The following is a 21,244-nucleotide window of genomic DNA, read 5'->3' on the forward strand; positions in this document are numbered from 1 at the left end:
TTTTTTTCTTGATGGGCCAGCTAAAAGGCTTGTTGATTTTATTTATCTTTAAAAAAAAAACCCAGCTCCTGGATTCATTGATCCTTAGAATTGTGTTTTTAGTCTCTATGTCATGTAATTCTGCTCTGGTCTTGGTTATTTCCTTCCTTCTACTTGCTCCAGGCTGTCTTTGTTGTTGTTTCTCAAGTTCTAGCAGACATAGGGTTAGGCTGTTTGTTTGAAATGTTTCTGTCTTTTTTAGGTAGGCCTGTTTCACTATGAATTTCCCTCTCAGGACTGCCTTCACTGTGTCCCATAAGTTTTGGGTTGTTGTGAGTTCATTTTCATTTGTTTCCTGAAACTTTTTTATTTCTTCCCTAATTTCATTCTTGATCCATTCATTGTTTAATAGCATACTATTCAGTCTCCATGATTGACTATTTTGGTTTTTTTACCTTGGGGTTGGTTTCTAGTTTCAGTCCTTTGTGACTGGAGAAAATTCTTGGTATGATTTCAACTTTCTTGAATTTGTTGAGGCTTGTTTTGTGTCGTATCATGTGGTCTATCCTTGAAAATGTTCCATGTGCATTTGAAAAGAATGTGTATTTAGCTTCTTTGGGATGGAAGGCTCTGTATATATCAGTTAAGTCCATTTCATCTAGGGCATTATTCAATGCCACAATATCTTTGTTGATATTTTGCTTGGAAGATCTGTCCATTTTTAACAGTGGGGTGTTAAAATCTCTTACTATAATTGTGTTGCTGCTATATCTTTCTTGAAGTCCTCTAAGATTTTCTTTATGTATTTGGATGCTCCTATGTTGGGTGCATACATATTTACAATGTTTATGTCTTCTTGATGGATTCTTCCCTTGAGTACTATGAAGTGACCTTCTGGGTCTCTATTTATGGCACTTTTTTGGAAGTCTATTTTGTCTGATATGAGTATTGCTACCTCAACTTTTTTTTCCTGTGCATTTGCTTGGAAAATTTGTTCCCAGCCCTTCATTTTCAGTCTGTGTAGGTCTTTTGTCCTGAGGTGGGTCTCTTGTAGGTAGTATATGTATGGGGTCATGTGTTCTTGTCCATTCAGCTATTCTATATCTTGTAGTTGGAGCATTTAATCCATTTATGTTTAAGGTTATTATTGATATGTCCTTATTCATTGCCATTTTTGTACCTATGTTCCTCTCTCTCTCTCTCTCTCTCTCTCTCTCTTTCTTCCTTTCCTAAGATCAGTCCCTTTAGTATCTGTTGCAGAGCTGGTTTGGTAGTGGTGTGTTATCTTAGACTTCTTTTGTCTTGGAAGCTCCTTATTCGGCCTTCTATCTTGATTGAGAGCCTTGCTGGGTAAAGTAGTCTGGGTTGCAGGCCTCTGGTTCTAATTACTTGCAATACTTCTTGCCATCCTCTTCTGGCTTGTAGTGTTCTCATTGAGAAGTCAGCTGCTAACCTTATTGGGGCTCCCTTGTATGTTACTTCCTGTTTCTCCCTTATTGCCTTTAAGATCCTCTCTTTGTCTTGGAATTTTGCCATTTTAATTATTATGTGTTTTGAGGTGGGCTTCTTTGGGTTCTTCTTGATTGGGACTCTCTGTGTTTCCTGGATTTGTATTGCTTTTTCTCTCATCAAATTAGGGAAGTTTTCCATCATTACTTTTTCAAATAGGTTTTCTATCCCTTGCTCTTCTTCTTCTTCTCTGGTACCCCTATTATATGGATATTATTACGTTTCATGTTGTCCTGCATTTCCCTTAACCCCTCTTCATTCTTTCTGAGCCTCTTTTCCTTTTCTTGCTCTTTCTGGGTGTTTTTTTCTACTTTGTCCTCTAGCTCGCTGATCCGATCTTCTGCTTCATCAATCCTGCTTTTGATTCCTTCTACTGTTCTTCAGTTCAGAAATTGCATTCTTCATTTCCTCCTGGCCCTTGTTGATAGTTTCTATTTCCTTTTTCATGTTGATATAGTTTGCAATGATCTCATTGTAGCTTCCCTGTAGTTTCTGGCAGCTCATTGTGGGCTCATCGAGCTTCCTAATAACCATTGCTTTGAACTCAACATCTGATAGTTGAGTTATGTCTATTTCATTTACCATTCTTTCTGAGGCTTCCTCCTTTCCTTTCATTTTGGGAGTGTTTCTTTGTCTTCCCATTGTTTGTGGGACTCTCTTGTTAGCTTCAGCTTCTTAAATTGATCTGTTCTGGCTCCCCGGGTTTATGGTGTGAACTTCTGTGGTAGAATACCTGTGAGATTCAGTGGTGCAGTCTCCTTGATCTCCCGAGCTCTCTGGTCTTGGGCTGTCACTTAAGTTGGCTCTGTGTTTGTCTTTGGGCTTTGATTGTTGTTGGGTCTTTTTTTGGTGGGTCCTTCCCACCAGCTGCTTAACTGAGAGTCTGTCTGTCCAGCACCTTTTGTATTTTGTTGTGCTGGTCAGGGAAGGTTGTGTTGAAGCTGGTTCTTCCATGTGTACAATGTTTTGAGGCTTCTCTCTTGCTCTTGTTCAGCTGTTTGTACTGGGTTGTTTCTCCAGTATTTAGTTGTATTTCCAGATAGGTTCTGGATTGAAGTTTGTGTGGTTTCTACTCCCTCCTTCACCTTCTTCTGTTGTTATCTGTTGGTGGTTCTTATGTTGTTGGGTTTCCTCTTCCCATGGGTATCCTGGTATTCACTGCTTCTACCTGCTCTTTTTTGTGATCAGTTGGAGGGGGGAGGCAAAATGGTTTAAAATGGCAAGAGAGTATTCTATGATATTTACAGTAGCAGCTGGTAGAGAAGAGGTAGGAGATCCTTTGGATATGTTTAGGGTTAACCATGATCTTCCACCCAACTAGCCAGTTTTTAGAAAGGATGGAAAGAAGATAAGATTATTGTTGGGGAGGGAAGGATTGTGAGTTGGATCTAGAAAGCAGTGAGGTTGTGGGAGGTCAGATTCTGAGGTAAGGTGAAAATATAGGATAGTAAATAGATGTAGTGTGTGAGAGAATAGAGTTAATCACTACAGTAATAGAGTTCAAGAAACTGTGAAGTGGGCTAAGATCCAGGAGCGGTGTTGTGAGGTATTTATAATTGTATGGAACAGCTATTATTTACAATAATATTAGAGCAACAATCATATGACAGAGTCTATGTGATTTGGATAACAAGAATATGGAGTATAGTACCTTGAATAGTGTGCTAGAGGAACACAAGTGAAGTGAAGGACAGTAAATTAACAATATACTATGAAAGAGAGAACAGGGGACACCTGTCCAATGATACAATATAACCAGCCAAGCAAAGAAGACTATATAGAAAAAAGAGGAATACAAAAATACTATTAAAATAAAGTATGTAAGAATAATGAAAAAAATAATACAAATATGCAATAACTTGCATGTTCTCTGTAATAGCAAAGTGAATTTAGTCTCACTGTCTCAGCTGTTGGGATGCCCCCTCTGGGTCCAGCTCTGGTCTTTTCACAGTTCCAGGTTTTTTTGGTTTCACTTGTGGGTATTTAAAAAAAAGGCAGAAGAAGATAGACAAGAAGAAGACAATCAAATTGGAAATAAAGGAAGAAAGAATAAAACAAGAAAGAAGAAAAGAGAGGAAAAGAGAAGAAAAGGTATTGAAAGATAAAACAATAATAAAAATTTTAAAAAAGATTACTTAAAACAAAACAACAACAAAAACCCTCTTGTTGGTTTCAAACTGGCAGGTCTATTTTTTCTGGTCTTGCTGGCTGCAGCAGGCTAAGGGGTGATTGGTATGGCTTTTCTCCCTTCAGGATCCACACTCAGCCAGTCTTTTGCCCACTCTCCCCAAAGCTAGCCTGATGCCTCTCCCTGGCGCCTTGGGTGTAGGATTCAGGTCTTCCTGAGAGTGTTCTTTCCCCCCTCAGGGTTACTGCTATGGTCTGGGGTACAGCGCAGGCTTGCTCTGCCAGGCTGCCTGGGTCCCACCAGCTCAAGCATGCACCCTTCTTAATGGTATGGGGGTGCACAGGGCCTTCTGTGCAAACTTCCGCGCCACCTCGGGATCGCTGCCCTGCTGGGTGGGGAAGAGGATAAGCAACTGTTGCGGGAATATGCCCCCCCAAATTTTTCTTTTTGAGAAATTCCTCCTACTCAAGCCTGCCCCTCCATACAGCCCAATTCTCCATCCAGACCAGTGACTATACGGGGTCAGTGCCCATCCCTGTGTGACTCTCAACTCTCCCCAATCAACGTCCACAGGCTCTGTGAGTGATCACAGTCCCTGTGTGTACAAATTTGTCCTTTTTCCCCCCTCTGCCACTTCAAGCAACCAGGTCTCTCCCAGTGCTGTTTAAACCTTGACTGGCCAGTGCGGGAGGGAGCAGTTGACCCAGCTCTCTCCCAAGGACTCTGCAGCAGGGGCAGTCGCCAGGCCTGGGGCTGCATCCACCCTGGTTCCCAAACTGGTCCCTCGGACCTTATTGACCTGAAGCACTCTCCTTACCATCTGGTTTTTCAGTGTCTGCTACAATTTTTGGTCTCCTATTTTCATATATGCTAGGGTACTGTTGGCTGTTTGCTCTTTTCCTCTGTAGATCAGCCAGGTTTCTCTCCTGTGTGTAGGAGGAAGTGGAATCTGCTCCCTCCTACCCAGTCTCCATCTTCCCTCCTCGTTGTATTTTTTTAAATGACAGAGTTTGCTTAAATATTGATAAGAAGGAAACAATTTAGAGGGAGAGATTAAAGGTACAGAAAAAAATGTCAATAATAGGACAAAGAATCTAGAAATAAGTCTAGAAAACCAGTCAAGGAATTAGGAGGGACACTGGATTATAAACTGCCCCTCACAAGAAGTTGCCTACTTATTGTCCTTTTTGCCCACAGCCAATGGTGAACACTGGCTAGAATGGAGCCAAAGAAAGAAAAGTTCTTAGTATTAACTTTGCTAAGGAAAAGTACCCATTGCTGATATACTAGCCAGGTAGTAAGTTATGAGACATGTGGGGAACAAAGAGTGTCATCTTTTGCAAATATGCTGTTTTTTTGTGAGTCTGTTCAGGCTACTATAACAAAATTCCACAGACTGAGTGGCTTATAAACAACAGAAATTTATTTCTCACAGATCTGGAGGCTTGCAGTCTGAGATCAAGTTGCCTACAGATGTAGTGTCTGGTGAGAGCTCAATTCCTGGTTCATAGATGACTGTCTTTGCCTTGTGTCCTCGCATGGCAAAAAGGCAAGTGAGCTCTCTAGGGTCTCTCATAAGGGCACTTGCCCCATTCATGAGAGCTCTACCCACATGACCTAATCACCTCCAAAGGCCCCAATTCTAAATACCATCACCTTGGGAATGCATTTTAATTTATGAATTTGCAGGGTTGGGGAGGGGTACAAACATTCAGTCTACACTTTGGTAGGAGACTCTAGAACTTGCTAAAGTTAGAAGTATGTCATCTTTGTGATCCAGGGTAAAAAGATTTCTAAGCAATATCAATTTTTCAATAATATCATAATAGCTTCCCAGATATCTAACCATTATAATTTATTAATCCTAACAGATAAATGTGTGGAATAGAGGACAGTGAGGCTATTTAAGAATATCAATAATCTACTCACATCCAACCTTTCCAACTTTCAGGTAAACATTTTCCCCCATGATTTCCCATGTGCCATATTTATGTAAAATATCTTCAAGACTTATATTCTACAGGTAGGTGAGGACCAAGACGTCTAATAAACTCCTTGCCTCTCCACTATCATGCTTTCTAAAGTTTTTTCCAAGTTCCCATACCTCTTAATTTACCATGCTGCTTTGGTGTTTCCCTGGTCACCTGTATGTGTTTTTAGTGTGTGGCCTCTCCACTCAGCTTAGACTCATTGTTAGGGCACCGTGTTAGGCTTTGCTTCAGCCACCAGACTGCTCCCCTATATATGTCCAGCCCTAGCTCTTAGGGCATCTAGTTCCCCTCTTATCCAAGAAAAGAATTCAGATAATATTCTCTCCCCACCCTAATGCCTTTACTTTCTCTCTCCATTCTGCCTGAACTGTCCTCTATTCAAAGTAGTCACTTTGTTACAAACTTGGGTTCCATGAGGGCCATTTGATGTTAAAGCAGGATATCCTTAACTTGACAGACAGCTTGCTGTCCCTCTGAGAGAGAGAAAAGGAGAAAGCTAACAAGAAAGAAAAAAGAACAGGCCCTGACATTCAAAAGTTGGCCTCACACTCAGCTAAACATTGTTATTTCTCATCCTAGATATAAACAACTCAAAGAATACCAACCTCAGACAACCTCAGATCATGGTTAAATAAAACAAAGAACAGCCATGTCATAACTGTGTCTAAGCGGGGACAAAAACAAGGTTACAGTGCCACAACACAGTGAACACCCCATCTCTGGGCCAGAATGAGTGACTGACCGCTACTTCTTTACCAATTTTAGCTTTATCCTCTATCTAGTCTCTGCTCCTCAGAGATCAGGTTTATTGAGATATTCAGTTATAGAATGACCCTCACTTTCTGACAGTATCAAACTCCTGTTTGCCTGGCACTGTACCAGGCCTTGTAGATACAGGAACAAATACAACACAATCTTATTAAATCTTTACAGTAATTCCGTGCAATTAATTCTGTTATTCTCACTATGCAGAGGAGGAAACCAAGGCCTAAGCTTATATGAGTAGGAAGTGGTAAGGTTAGGATTAATTTACCAATCTGTGTGCTTGTAAAACTCCTATCATTTGCTTAATTCAAAGCAGCATCTTTTAGTTGTTTCCCATCATTGGAAATGATGCCATAACAGAAGCAGACCTCTCACACCATTTCTGGGAGCAGCTAAGAGGAAACCAACCAGGGTTTGCCAGTAAAACAAAAAGAGAAGAATAGACTGGGTATAATATGATGGCAAAGCTAAGTAAATGCATTAGAGGCCAAGGGACACAGTTCTTGAACCAAATCACCTCTAAGACAATATGGATTTGAGAATAAAATAAAGCTCCTGTATTTCAGGCAATTCACAATATCTCAGTTAATAAAAACAAAAGCAAAGAGAGTAAGTGAATTGGCTCATGATGAGCTAATCTGAGGGGAAAAGATACAATAGGAGCTGCAAATATTTTGAGCAGTAGGGAAAGCAGAGGAATTAGTGCTCCCAGGGTGATGAGAAATAAAGAAAATTAAAATAGCAAGGAAAAAAGTCATCATTCTCATCAGGTTATTGCATCAGTGCTCCCTGAGAAAGGGCAGAAGCCAGATCTCAGGCACAATTTCAGCCTGATAATGTACTGTCACAGTCCCCTTCCATTGGCAGGGGCCTATCTGAGTGAGCCTAACTTTGTTTCCTCTTGGCAAAAGGGTTGTCCACTCCACTCCCCTTAGTGGAGACAGAGCCACAAAAGCTTATTGCTTTTGAAAAGCTTATTGCTTCATGTTGCTCTTGAAAATCACATTTTTATGAGTGTAAATGAATCAGGATAAATGAATTTGGATAAAATTTCCTGGCTTGATGTGAGTGGCCTCATGCCCCAAGAAGTGCCCTCAGAGAGGATGCTTGGAATGTCAGTGTTGATGCCAAAATCCTGAGTGGAAGGGTCAGGGGAGGAGCCTTCCCACTCCACACACACACTGAACCCCAGGTCCCTGTAGTACAGCCTCCATGTGGATCTCACCAGACCCACAAGAGACTTCCCTGTACCAGACCACTTCCCATTCCCTAAAGTACTCATTCTCTTCCAATAACAAAGGTTATTGTGTGCATACACACAAATACATAGAAAGACACATTTTCACCTACCCCAATAAAATCATGAACTAATATGCACAAAAACCTGTAAAATAAAAACATCTATTTCAATTTAAATGATGAAATCTTTCTACCGAAAGAGTAACTTCTTAAATATAAACACTAGTACTTGATAGTTGGACAATTGCAGAAAAATTCAGCCACATGATTGTGGCAAAAAGTTCATGGATGTGAATGGAGAGCATTCATTCTACTACCGTTTAAAGCCCTGAGACACCAATCTCCCAGATTTTTTAATCTGGCTTTGTGTTCAACATCTACATTTTAGGCCAGGGCAAGGAAACATACCATGTATGGGTAAAAAAGTCAAAAGTCAAGATGACTAGGATCAAAAGGTGCAGATGTGCCTCTTTAGCAACACAATATTTAAAAATCTGTATGGATGTAACATGAGTAAGTAAACAAGCCTGGGTTTGATGCCAGCTCCACATGGGCTGATACCTAGCCTTGCCATTTGCTAGCTATTTGACATTAGAAAGTCACTCAACATCTTTGAGTGGGTTTCTTATGTTATATAACATTCCTAAACATAAGAGTCCAATAAGTGGTAGCTACCATTATAATGAAAAGTTTCTCATTTACATTTTAAAACTGAACCTTCAGAATCATCCATATTTTGAGCTGAATTATTAACACATTTCTTAAGCTCAGGGGTAGGCACAGTTCATTCCAGATGCTAGCTCAATTTTTCATTCCCTGTCACTGAGCCAACATCCTTGATCTAGCCACCAAATTGGGCAATTCAAAGTAGTGATGTCCAACTGTCCTGTACACATTCAAATGTTTACGCCGGTGTCCCCCAATGCACCATCCAAATTAGGTCAGCTCCTCAGCACCTTGCTTTTTGTCTGCATTTTGTTCCAGATGCTTGTGAACACATCACCCTAAGCATGCCCTCCCAGCTGGTCTAAGGCCCTTATTTCTCAAATGGCAATAAAATTGAGAAACTTTTCCCCAGTTACTTAACACTTTCTATCCTGCCTGTGGACTGCATCATGCTCAGGTTGACCCTGCCTCACCTACCCTTATTTTTGTTTGATTGCCAAATAAAAATCAAATTTCTGTCCTTCATCCCTGCCTTCATCATCATCCCCCTCCCAAGATCCTTGCAACTCCAACTGGGTGGACTTATTCACCTTTCTCCAACCACACCAGTTCCAACCTAACCCTATGCCTTTTCTTGGGCTATTTTCTCTACCTCTATACTCTGCTAGATGTTTGGCTAACTTGCAGCCCTTCTTGAAAGCCTCAACTTCTCCCAGCTCCATCTTTTCTCCCTCCAGTACAGGGTGCCTCCCCAACCAGCTCCAACCCACACAGTCTTCCCTCTGGTCACTTCAGCACATCCACTTCTAATGCCAGTGTATAGCCAAGCATGCCAGGGCCAGTGATGTTTTCTGGGCACATTCCCTCTTCCACTCTGAATGTAAGCCCCTTGTGGGCAGGAACTATACCTCATTGTACAGAATCTACAATGGCAACTAGTCAATATTTTACTTTCATAAAGACAGACTGGCGCAGTCAAAGGTTGACCTGAAATATAATTTTGTTGATAAAAATGTTGTTTATTTACTATTATAATACATAATCTGTTCCTTAGTTCTTATTATTTTATTCTTGATAAACAACTTGGCCTTTGGGATCTCTGTCAGGGGAGTAAAAACTGCAACTCCCCCAGCTCTGACCAAGAAGGAGAACTTGAATGGACACACCACGTACACTGAGAAGCATAATCAAATGTCACATCAGAAAAGTGTCTCTTCTTTGCATTTACTCTCCCTGCCATACTGGTCCCAGGTCATGCTGCAAAACTGCTGAGGCCCAAGAGGCCACTGTAAGTCTCAGGGTCTAAGGGTTGGTTCAGGAAGGGAGAGTGTGGCATGGAACCCTGAAAGGGGGAATAGGGAGGGCTCTGGGTAGGGGCAACCTATCAAAGCCCTAGAGTAGTGTGCTATTTCATTACATGCTATATCATGGCCCTGTTACATCATGGTTTCAAACTTTGCCCACAGCCTGCTAGGGACAGACAATAAGCATTTGAAATTGAAAATACAAATGTAAAATAATTACATTTTATGGAACTTTCCTAGAATGTAACCTGAAGCACATCATTCAATCTCTCTGTGGCTCAGTTTACCTATGACAATGATAATTGCATCTACCTCAGAAGATAATAATGAAGATTATCTTAAAAAACAAAATATGATATATCCATACAATGGAATATTATTCAGTTATATATAAAAAAGAATAAAGAATTAATACATGCTACAACATAGATGAACCTTGAATACATTATGCTTAGTGAAAGAAGCCAGAAGTAAAGGCCACATATTGCATGATCCTATTTATATGAAATGTTCAAAACTAAGCAACTGCATAGAGACAAAAAACAGATTAGGTTTTGACAACAGATTAGGTTCTCAGAGGCCAGAGAGAGGAATGAATGAGGAGTGACTTCTAATGGTTATGGGGTTATTTTTAAAGGAGATGAAAATATTGTGAAATTAGACAGTGGTGATGGACATACAACCTTGTAAGTATACAAAAAAAGCCTGAATTATATGCTTTTATTATTTTTTAATCCCATCTGAGTATATTTTTCAATGATTTTAGAGAGAAATAAAAGGAGAAAGAGTATAGAGAGAAATATCGGTGTAAGAGAAAACATCAATCAGTTGCCTTCTGTATGTGCCCCAACCAGGGATCAAACTGGCAACCTAGGTATGTGCCCTGACCAGAAATCAAACCCACAAACTTCTGATGCACAGGATGATACTCCAACCAGCTGAGTCACCGTGCCAGGGCAGAATTGTTTGCTCTTAAAGGGAGAATCTTATAGTATGTGAATTGTATTTCATTTTTAAGTGTAAAAACAATATAGATAACTTGTTTGGCACACATTTTTGGCAGACATAAGTGCTCAACAAATTCTGATGTGATTGGGATAAGGATTATTGGAAAGAGTAAGATAACAAAAAAATTGTTAGAGGTTGGAGTAAACCCTGGTTCTTCCACTCACTAGCTATGCTGAGTGTACTAGACCAGGTTATTTCAATTTTTGGATTCAGCTTCTGCAAGGGTTAATTGGGGGTAATAATATATATCTTGTTGTGTTAGGTAACATATACAAAGCTCTTTTGCATAGTGCTTACTTAGCATGGTACAGATACTCAAAAAACCATTATCTTCTTCCTCTTTATTTTCTATTAAATCTCATTTCAGTAGTAAATCTCAGAACACAGCTGGAACTGGCTAGGATTTAGGGTTCCATCCCTGAACTAATGAGAATGCAGCAGGGGTGCTGGGTGGGGTCATGAAAAGTACTCCTAGAGAGCCCCAAACAGAAGAGTCAGAAAGGCAAGTGAGAATTATAGTCAAGAAGAGAAGCCAGAGGTCAGTGCTGAGGACACAAGTCCACAAACTGAGGCTCAGCAGATTCTGAGACTCTGGGTCTGGCCACAGAGTAAGCAAGGACCAAAGACACAAGTTTTGGGAGCTGAGACAAACTGCTCAGATTAAAGGCCATGAAAAAGTCAGTGTTGTTAGGGCTCAAGGCAAGGCCAGGCCTGTTTATTTAAAATACACTAAAGTAGATTGGACCTAAGACTTGATAGCTGTTATCCTCAAGTAGTCAGTAAATCATTCTCCCTGTCATAGAAGCCTATGAAAAGAGAGCGAATGGAAAGGGGGTGGGGGAGGGAAGGTGGGTCCTAGGGAACTGGATGTGATTAATCATCCCCACCTCTCCTTGGACAATGCTGTTTCGTGTGCAGCAGTTGGGGGTGAAAAATCCTTTCTTGAAAATTCTTCATCTCCTTATCCCACAGTTCAACAATCCTGCCAAAATATTGCCACAGGATAAATTTAAGGACAAAATACAGTGATTTGTTAGATGCAAAATTTCTGAGATGGGAGGTTTTTTGCTCAAGAGTTGAAATTGTTGCATTGACAAATGTTGGTGTCTACTGCTGCCAGCTATCTCAGGCAGTTGGAAGAAGAGGGATAATTTGATCCCTTGAAGAAATCCCTCCTAGCTGTCTTTTAATCTATTCCATAATCAATGCTAACAGTGTCACAATACTTAAACTCTTCTTCCTTGTTGTCACCCATTTATGTATGAATTCATTACTAAGGCCAGATGCAGGACAATAAGGGGCTTGCAAGTTAAAAACAAAGGCAGACTTTTATTATAACCCATAGAGAAGGTACCTGCTCAGCATAATAAATGGCACCAAGCAAACAGTGGGGTCGATGCAGTTTTTCTTCCTTCACTCTTCCACCGAGATATATCCATTTCCTTAAAGGCCATTAGATTCCAAAGCAGAGGCGGGCACATATGTTTTTGCTTAGGGCCTGCTTTTCCAGTGATATCCAGGATGCTTCTTGGGGACCTGGCCAACTCATCTTAGTAGAGTTTGGGCTTGCAGCAGGAGACATTTTGCATTTTAATAATTTCTCATTTCAAGAGAGCAAAACGTACTTCAAGACAAAGGTTAAGTTCTGGACCCCACTGAAAGTGCAACTATAACAAAGAGCCTTGGAAGCCTTTGGCTGCTGGGATGATGGTGCTAGGGTTCTTATTGCATGGGCTTCATAGCTTAATTTGCACATTCATCTGCTCCCTGACACTTATACCCACTTACTTCTACAAATTTAGGTCCACATACACACATATGCATATCCATGTGCATATACATCTTACACACTTATATATATATACATGTACCCTTGCATACATGAGGTTGAAAATATACCACATGCACCTATATACATTGCTCATATGTGCTGGCACACTCATAAAAACCCACAGGTGTCCATGTGTATGTGTACACACACACACACACACACCCTTCATGCTTATGGACATGTAGGTCCTCATAGCCACAGGAGAAATTGGGTGAAAATCTCATGGTGCCCAAATTATAGCCATATTGAGTCTTCCAGACAACTGCATCCCACTATAGAAGTGACATTTTTTAGGAGACACAATAAAAACAATTACAGTATTTGCTCTACCATAGGAAGTCTATAAGTCATTGCACCTTACTCCTCAACAAAAGGAAGAAGCAAAACATTGTTCAGAACATATTCAAAATGTGACCAGGTATTAACATTGGACAGACCTTCAAGCAAAAACATCAAAGTGCTGATATTAGTACAAACCAATAAGGAAATCAAGGCTGATTTGCCCACCAGCAACTTCTGAAACCATTCTTATCTGAGGTGGATGAGGACCAGAGGGTGATGTCCTCATTTGTCAACCCACACACATCTCTGTGGCTTTCAAATAGAGACAGGCTTTCTCCATTTCTTCTAACTTGGGGTTATTATTTTTGTTAATGACGTCTTTAGGATCCAAACAGGCTATTTGCTTATACAAGAAATGCAATAGAAAAAAACAACATATTTTTTGCTGCCATTTTCCAGTTTGGCAAAACCACATCTTGGAAGTAAAGCAGAACTTTTTCAGGAAATTTGCCTAAGATCCCAAACCAGGTTTATAGACAACCAGATAAATTCTTTAATGGGGCCATTTTTGTTCTAAACAGTTGGCAGTGGCATTTACAATTTTCTTAGACTCACCCCTAACAAGCATTCACTCTTCCCTCCCTCTCCATACTACAGGAGATTTCCCACCTCCCAGTGCCCATCTCAAACACTAACAAATAAATCTTTTTCTTATACTGTCAGCCTCAGAGAGACATGAAGTAAGTAGTCCACACATTGAGTTCACAGCAGCTCTCTCAGGGTCACAGTAGTACCTTGGAAGAACTGGAAAGTCATCCAGTGGCCAGAAAATGAATATGAGGAGATTAGGGGTGGGAGTAGGGGAGTAAGATGTGGGAATAGGGCCAAAATTCTGAGTCCGAGAAGTCAGAGCCCAGGGTGCTGCCCAGAATTCCAAAATGGGAGGCAAATTCTCAGCTGTTTTCATATGGAAATTGGTCTAGAAGCCTACTTTGTCTCTGGGTGGAAATGAAGCCAAGACCAAGTTCAGTGAACCTAACACACTGCTCATTCAGCCACTGAAATCAAGGGGAAGAGAAAGCAGGAAAGGGAGGGCAAAAGGTCAAAGAGGCTCACCTTTCATTTGGACTTGGTTATGGAGGTGGCAGTAAGGTGGAATAAAAACACTGGAAGAAACTTGAAGACAAAATCCCATCTATCTGGAAGATAATTTATTCATCAGGCGTTAAGCCAAAGAAGAGAAGGGACAAAGGAAAGAGAGGAAAGCAAACAGTAAGCAAACAAGGTAAGAGGGAGGGAGGGAGGGAGGGAGGGAGGAAGGAAGGAAGGAAGGAAGGAAGGAAGGAAGGAAGGGGAGGGAGGGAGGGAGGGAGGGAGGGAGGGAGGAAGGGGAGAGTAATGGGAGAGAAAGACAATGATCATCACTCAAAACAATGATTCTGAAATTGATAAAACAAATGCAAATACATAATATGGGTGTAACAGAAAGAATGAAGGAATTTGAACTTGCTTATACTCCTCCAAGATTTTAGCTCACATACACCTGCCACCATAAAGTCTTTCAGAGTTGTTTACTTTTGGCTTGTTTTTAGTTTGTTTTGTTTTTTATTCCATCTTCAAATAAAAGTTATAGAAGCATCTACTCTTTGCAAAAATAAGCTAATATAGTTTCTTCCTAGGTACTTTTTGGGGGGACTAGTTTCCTGTCTTTTGTCCTTGATTTATTATTGCCTTTATTTGTTCTCCCCCATTTGGTTCATTTTATTCTTAAAAGAACAGCTCCAAAGACCCTTCTATTTTTATGGAAATTGCTCAATAGTAACAATTTCAGATAGCTTCCAGAAGAATAATCATCATGCTGGCTGTTTCACCCAAGATGCTTTGCAGCATTTCACATAACAATTTACTAATTAATGGCAAATTAAATAGAATTTGGTAAGAAGAATCAGAGGTTAGAGTACTGGTGTATATTGTGTATAAAAAGGTATGCAAATATCTTCAGCCAATTTGAGGTTCATCAGTGGAAAATAATAGCTATTCTACTTGGAAGTTTCAAATGCAGGAGGGCTGCTGCACAGAAGCAGAATTTGGAAATTATTCATCATTTTCATGTTTTAACATTTTCTTACATTAGACACTGTTCCTTCATTTTAGAGACACAATGAACTTAGTTCTTTTGTTTTAGTAACTTTAAAATTGTAGAAATTCAGCTATACTTTGCCGCTTATGTTAATTCATATTAGGAGGCAAAAAGAGATTTTTGGAAATCAGCAGCTAAAGTTCTCATCTTTTAGAGCAGAAAAAAAGGCACTGACTCCATTCTTTCAAAGCAGGCATTGGCAAACAACAGATAGCAGACCAAATCCAGTTTGCCTGTTTTTGTAAATAAAGCTTCATTGGAACAAAACCACACTCATTAATCTACATATTGTCTATGTCAGCTTTCAGATGACTATGGCAGAGTTGCAACAGAGGTCCTGTGGCCAAAAACTTAAAATATTTATAATCAAGCCCCTTTACAAAAAAATTTGCCAACCTTTGTCCTGCAGGGTAGAGCTGGAGAAAATACACTTATCATAACGAGAGAATAAAGGTTTTAACTGAGAAAATACTAAAATTATTTCAATGTGCCCTATCAGTAATTAAAGCCCAATGATTGATTGGTCATTATTAATCCAGCTGTCATAAAACTTGCCAACTGTTCTTTCTTGCCTGATGTACATGTAGGAGTGCGCTTTCTTTAGCCAGTTCTTCTGCTGCCTGATGAGCAGGCGACAAACACCTCAGGGAAACACTGGTCATTCCTAATAAGAAAAGGCTTTATAAAGAGTGAAATGTGTCTGCCCTCTGTGGAAGTTCTAGGTGAACACAGTTTCCTACAATAAATAGGGTGACTACTTTGGCCATATGTTAATTAATTTATTTTTATTGCTTCTAATTTTGAGAGACAAAAATATATTTACCTGTCTTTATTTTTCTTAAATATATATTCTTTTCAAAATATTAATATCTAGGAGTGTTTTAAGCCATAAAAAATTTTTATTACATTTTATATGTCTCACCCTGGGGTATAGGGTGATAAAACCACACATCAGCTCAAGTCCTGAACATTCCATTTGTGTTGATAGGGGCAGAAATGAAGCCTAAGACAGAATACTCCTTTCATACCCGTAACTTGTTACCACCCAACAGCACCTATCACACACAACCTGGTCAAATATCAGCTTAACATGATAAAGTTTAAGGAAACTTGACTGATCATTATTATTCCCCAACAATAGATAATGTGTCTGAATCTGAATTGACTGGCAGCTCCAACACAATCTCACTCTCTCACATTTGTCTCAGCCCCTATTCCCTTGGAGCTTCCAATTTCTCAAATGTATCTGTGTGCATATCATAACCCTGGTCATTTAGAATAGCCCTAGACTAGAAGTTTGCAATTTGACAGACTATGTGAGCAAATAATGTGACCTAACTACATTTGTGTTAGAAGATGAAATTGGATTAGTTCAGAATATTCAATTTGGTATCTGTATCATCTGTCTATCATCATTTCAACAAACAGCACTAAGTATCTATTGTGCCCCAGCATTATACTAGATTCTGAGTAAATAGCTGGGAAAAAAATAGAAATAGACATGGCCTTGCCCTCAGGAAGCCTGCCATTATATGAATGCATTGTGAGAAGGGGGTGAGAAAGGGTGATTAGAAACAAATATACATATACAAACATATAATGACAAGTGCAATGACAAGACATTAATTTGGGGAGTGGAGGGAGATAGTTCTACTTTAGGTGGGGAAGGCCTTTCCAAGGAAGAGGCATTAAAGGTGAATCTTGAAAGACAAGTCAGCTAGAAAAGCAGTGGTGGGGTTCGGGAGCATTCCAAATAGACTCTGCAGCATGGATGAAGGTGCTGAGACTGGCAAGAGTTTTGCACAGTAGAGTAACTGAAGTAAGATCTATACCCATGGCAGACATTACTAATCAATCACAGCCCTCTTTTTGTTGAAAACAGACAAATCCTCAGAATTCTCAACACAGTATTTCAGGCAGCCACTAATAATCAATTGAAAAATTATGAAACCTATTTATTATCTCTGAATTACAAGGTTCCAGAAGGTCTTTCTGGCCCTGAAATTTTTTTATTCTATAATCCTCATTTTACTCATTATTTAATACTCTCTCTGAACATGCTTCATGTGCAGATTTATTGAACTTCCAAGACAATGAGCCTTCTTTCTCATCCTATTCCATCTGATTCCTACAAGTAAAGCCCATTTCCACACCTGTATTTCAAAGGATATTCAAATTTCCTTTCCCCAATGGAATCTCACCTGTGTGGATTAATTATCTTTTGCTATATAACCAGCAGGTCAAAACCTAGTGCTTTAAAACAACAATTTAACTTTCCCAAAGGTTCTGTGGGTTGACTATTGGTCAGTTCTCACTCCCACAACAAAGTTCAAGTGAGGTCTGGGTTCAGCACTGGGCAGTTTGGAGAGCAGAAGTGATTGAGCCTCTCTCTCTGCTTGGCCCTTCAGCCCAGCTTCTTCTCAGCATGTCAGTATTGGACTAAAGTCATCAAACAGAGAAGCAGATGCTGCAGGACTCCTTGAGGCCTAGTCTTAGAACTTCCATCCCATCACTGTTTCCATATTCTGTTGGTCAAGCAAGTTGACAAGGCTCATCCATATTCAAGCTCCCCCTTTTGTTACAGGGTTGGGGGAAGGCAATCAAAGATCCATTGCAAGGGAGCATATCTACAGAAAAAGGGAGAATTTGGGGCCTTTTTTGTCCAACCCAATAAAACTTTACTGCAAAATTGTGGTAAAAACAAACAGCCTGCCCAACTCCTAGTCAATTGTTCCATTCAGTACTCTCAGGTCTCATGACATTACTTGCCAGTTGATAGTTGGGAGACCTAAGGAAATCAAGATAGTAAGTCCTAAATGCATGGCTGGCCCTGAGCCTGATATAGCTAAAGACCAACGCTTTTTATTTGAATAGTTCTGTTTATCGCTGTGGAAACCCTATATCACTGACAGGGAAGTTCCTAATTAGCTGTTCCTAGAGAGTGAGAGATGACTGACCTCAGAACCACCCAGTACTTTTCCATTGTGACTTACCTACTTACCACTTTCTACCTTGTAGTAGTAGCATTGAGCTTTGTAGACTTCATAGTAGAAAGAGCTCATACTCAGAGCAGACAGACAGATTTGGATTCCAAATGCACTCCATACAAGCTGGATAGCCTAGAGTAAATTTCTTTGCCTCAGTTTCCTCATATGTTCAATGAAATAGTAATTTGCAAGGTCATTGTGGGTACTCAATAAATGTTGACTTGTAGTCTTATTATTCACCAGGTTTGGTCAGGGAAGATGTTTGGTAAGAGACAGGTTTGGTCTGAGATTTGAAGGATGAATACTATTCAGGTGTTTGGGAGCAACATGAGAAAGAAAGGAGCTGACAAAGAAAACATAATGTTACTCTTTTTGGTGAAAATAACTGGCTCAGCCTGGTTGAACATGGAAGACAGAGCAAGATCTGGATTAATCCAGTGGCCTTGGCAGGGTGGCTACACTAGCAACAGACCAATTGGGAGGCAGGATGGTGAAAGGAGATAAAGTGTATTTGATAACTTGATAATGTCTTTCAAACTAATGCTTCTTATCTCTCTAATTGAGGAATTGAGTGGTTTAGAAGTAAGTTGGAAGATTGTTTGACACTTCTACAAAGACAGGGTCTATTTCCACTCCCTTGAATATAGGTCCACCTTAGTGACTAACCTCTAATCAATAGAATGCAGCAAAAATGACTGGGTAGGACTTTAAAGGCTAGTTCATAAGAGGAAATGCAGCTTCCACCTGGTTCTCTTTCCCTTTGAATTCTTGCCCTTGGAACCCAAACTCCAGACCATGAGGAGACCAAGCAGCACCATACCACAGCTGAGGCCCCAGCTGCTGATGAATAGAATAGAGATGAGTCATCCCCACTGAGTCCTTCCCAAACTACTGGTTCATAAGTAAAATAAATGTTGATATTTTAAGCCACTAAGTTTTGGAGTGTTTTGTTTCTCAAAACTAGATAACTGAAACCAGCTGTTTAAGGTGTTATCTAGGTGTCACATACACACATGGTAATTCTCACATTTGTTTAAAAGGTTAATTATTCAGAAATGGCAGCATTTTTTGTGGTACATTCTGTATCACATTACCCTCTCCATTTCCTTCTTGGTATTAGTCACAATTTGCAATTATAGTCCTTATTCACTTATTTACTTGCTTTCTTTGCCTCCCGTCCCCCCTCCTAAAACTGAAGCTTCCTGAGTACTCTGATCTCTTCTTTCCTGCTACTGCTGTATCTATCTCATCATCTAGTTCAGTGCCTGGTACATAGTGAGCATGCTTTAAGTATATGTGGAATAATGAATGAGCAGAGCAACAACATAAAATTTGCATTCAATTTCATTACACAGGAACCAGTTACAGAAGACAGGTGTCAAACTTTTAACTAAAGAAAAATATGTAATTTATGATTTTAAATAAAAAAATAATTTGAATTAATCTTTTTTCTCTTAAGAATTGGTAACAGGCAGCTTCTGACCCATTGTTGCTACACACACCTCGCCCAGCTCAAAGAAAACAAATCACCTTGGAGGCTTCCTCTGAGAACCATTAACATATAAGCACATCTCATCAGACCCTCAACAATTTGATGTGGCAGGTATTCCTTTTCCCAATTAAGAAATGAGGAAACTGAGGCTTAGAATGACTCAGTAACTTTCTCAAGATATGCAGCTATACAGTGGAGAAACCAAGGTACAAACTCAGGTGTGACTCCATACTTGCATCATGTGGGACTAGCCAAGTTCAAGTGGACCAAGAAAATCTGAGGGTATCTTCCTATGTGTGTGAGGGCAATCAACTGATATGCTTTATGTATTCATAAGCAATTCTTAAGCATATACAGAGACAGGGTAAGAATATAATACTGGCCTTTCCTTAATTCTGTCATTCTACAAACCCTCATTGAGCACCCACTGGTAGCTATACTGCAGAGGCCAAAGCCTAGAAAACAAAGCAGATCTTGCCCTCAGGGAGGGCCTTGTCCCATAAGGGAGTGAAGTGAACACAAGCATGGTGAGTTACAAGTCAGTGTGGCAAATGCACACTAGACAGAGTGAACTGAAGGATGCCCAGAAGATGGTCTGTTCAAAGGCTTAGTGATAAATCTCTTCCTCTCGTCAACTGCTTCTCCTACACCAACTGTCTCATCTCCACACTTCAGCCACTTTCCTTTCAGATTACTTCTCAGCCAGAGTCAGTGTGGCTAAGAATAAGCTCCCCCAAAGAAGGCCACTGGGGCAAGAGCCAGTTTCTACAGCCCTTCCAGGGCTCTCTGGATCCCTCACAGCCTGTATCACCCAGTTCTTCAGTCCCTGGCCACCTGGGCAGGACCAGCAGCCCTTTGAGCACACTTGTCCTTCAAGATGTAGCCAACACAGCCCACCAATGAGACAGTCAAAATCAATTTTAATTGGGTCCCATGACAGGATAAAATGTTTTTGTTATACCACTGCCTTGATAAAAGGTATTGTAATATTTAAAATGTAGTATTGATCTTTCTGCAAGCACCATAAATCCTTACAGATTTGAGAGCTTGACCACAGAGGATGGGTTGGCTGCCCAGGTACTGTGAGAAATGCACTACCCTCAGAATCCAGTATCACCCAGGAGATGGGAGGACACCATGCCAGGCTGGCCCTTGTTTTGCTCCCATATCAAAGTGGAGATATGATGACCCCTGAGCTGACACAGTAGAACTGGAGAAAGACTGTTTAAATGCTGGAATCAAAATATGAAACTAAATCACTTGCTTGTGTTTTATTTGGCCTTGTTCTGAATCAATGCAAGACCCGGGGCCCATGATTTCTCCCACTGAAAAGGAATACTTTTTCATCCTAAAAGTGAATCAGGCCGCTTAAATAAAACAGATGTTATGTTGAGTGCCATTATCCAGGGCCCTCCCTCCTTTTTCATCCCCGCCCCCTGCCAACCCCAACCTCTCTTCCTACCCTGGGGAGAACACAGCCTTCATGTTGTCCCTGAAATCCAAGTCGGGGTTGGAAAACCAGAAGCCTTGGAATTTCTCAGTCCTTAGCCCACAGAAGTTTTCTGTTTACCGGGGTGGGAGAGAGCCGGGGAAGGCAAGTCTGTGAGCGGAGGATTTGAAGATACAGAGTCGTCCTGAAAGGCAGAGGTTTTCATTTCCTGTGTTATGGGGTGCAAATAATATCAGTATGAAAAACCTGGCAGCGAGATCGGAGATAGCAGTTTTTACATTGATAAGTATTTGTTCATTTCCTGACAACAAAAAAATATAAATCTCTTCAGAAATTAAATGCCCCGGCTTGTTGGAGCACTTTTGTGGCGCTCCGTGCAAGGCTGCCTCCCTTTCTCCGGGCTGCTGCGGGCTGGATAATCACTGCATCAGTCATTATCCTTGGATCATGCGGGCGCGGCGCCTGGGCCCCCG

The sequence above is a fragment of the Phyllostomus discolor genome, chromosome 4 (genome assembly GCF_004126475.2).
Source record: "Phyllostomus discolor isolate MPI-MPIP mPhyDis1 chromosome 4, mPhyDis1.pri.v3, whole genome shotgun sequence".
NCBI classification, from domain to species: Eukaryota; Metazoa; Chordata; class Mammalia; order Chiroptera; family Phyllostomidae; genus Phyllostomus; species Phyllostomus discolor.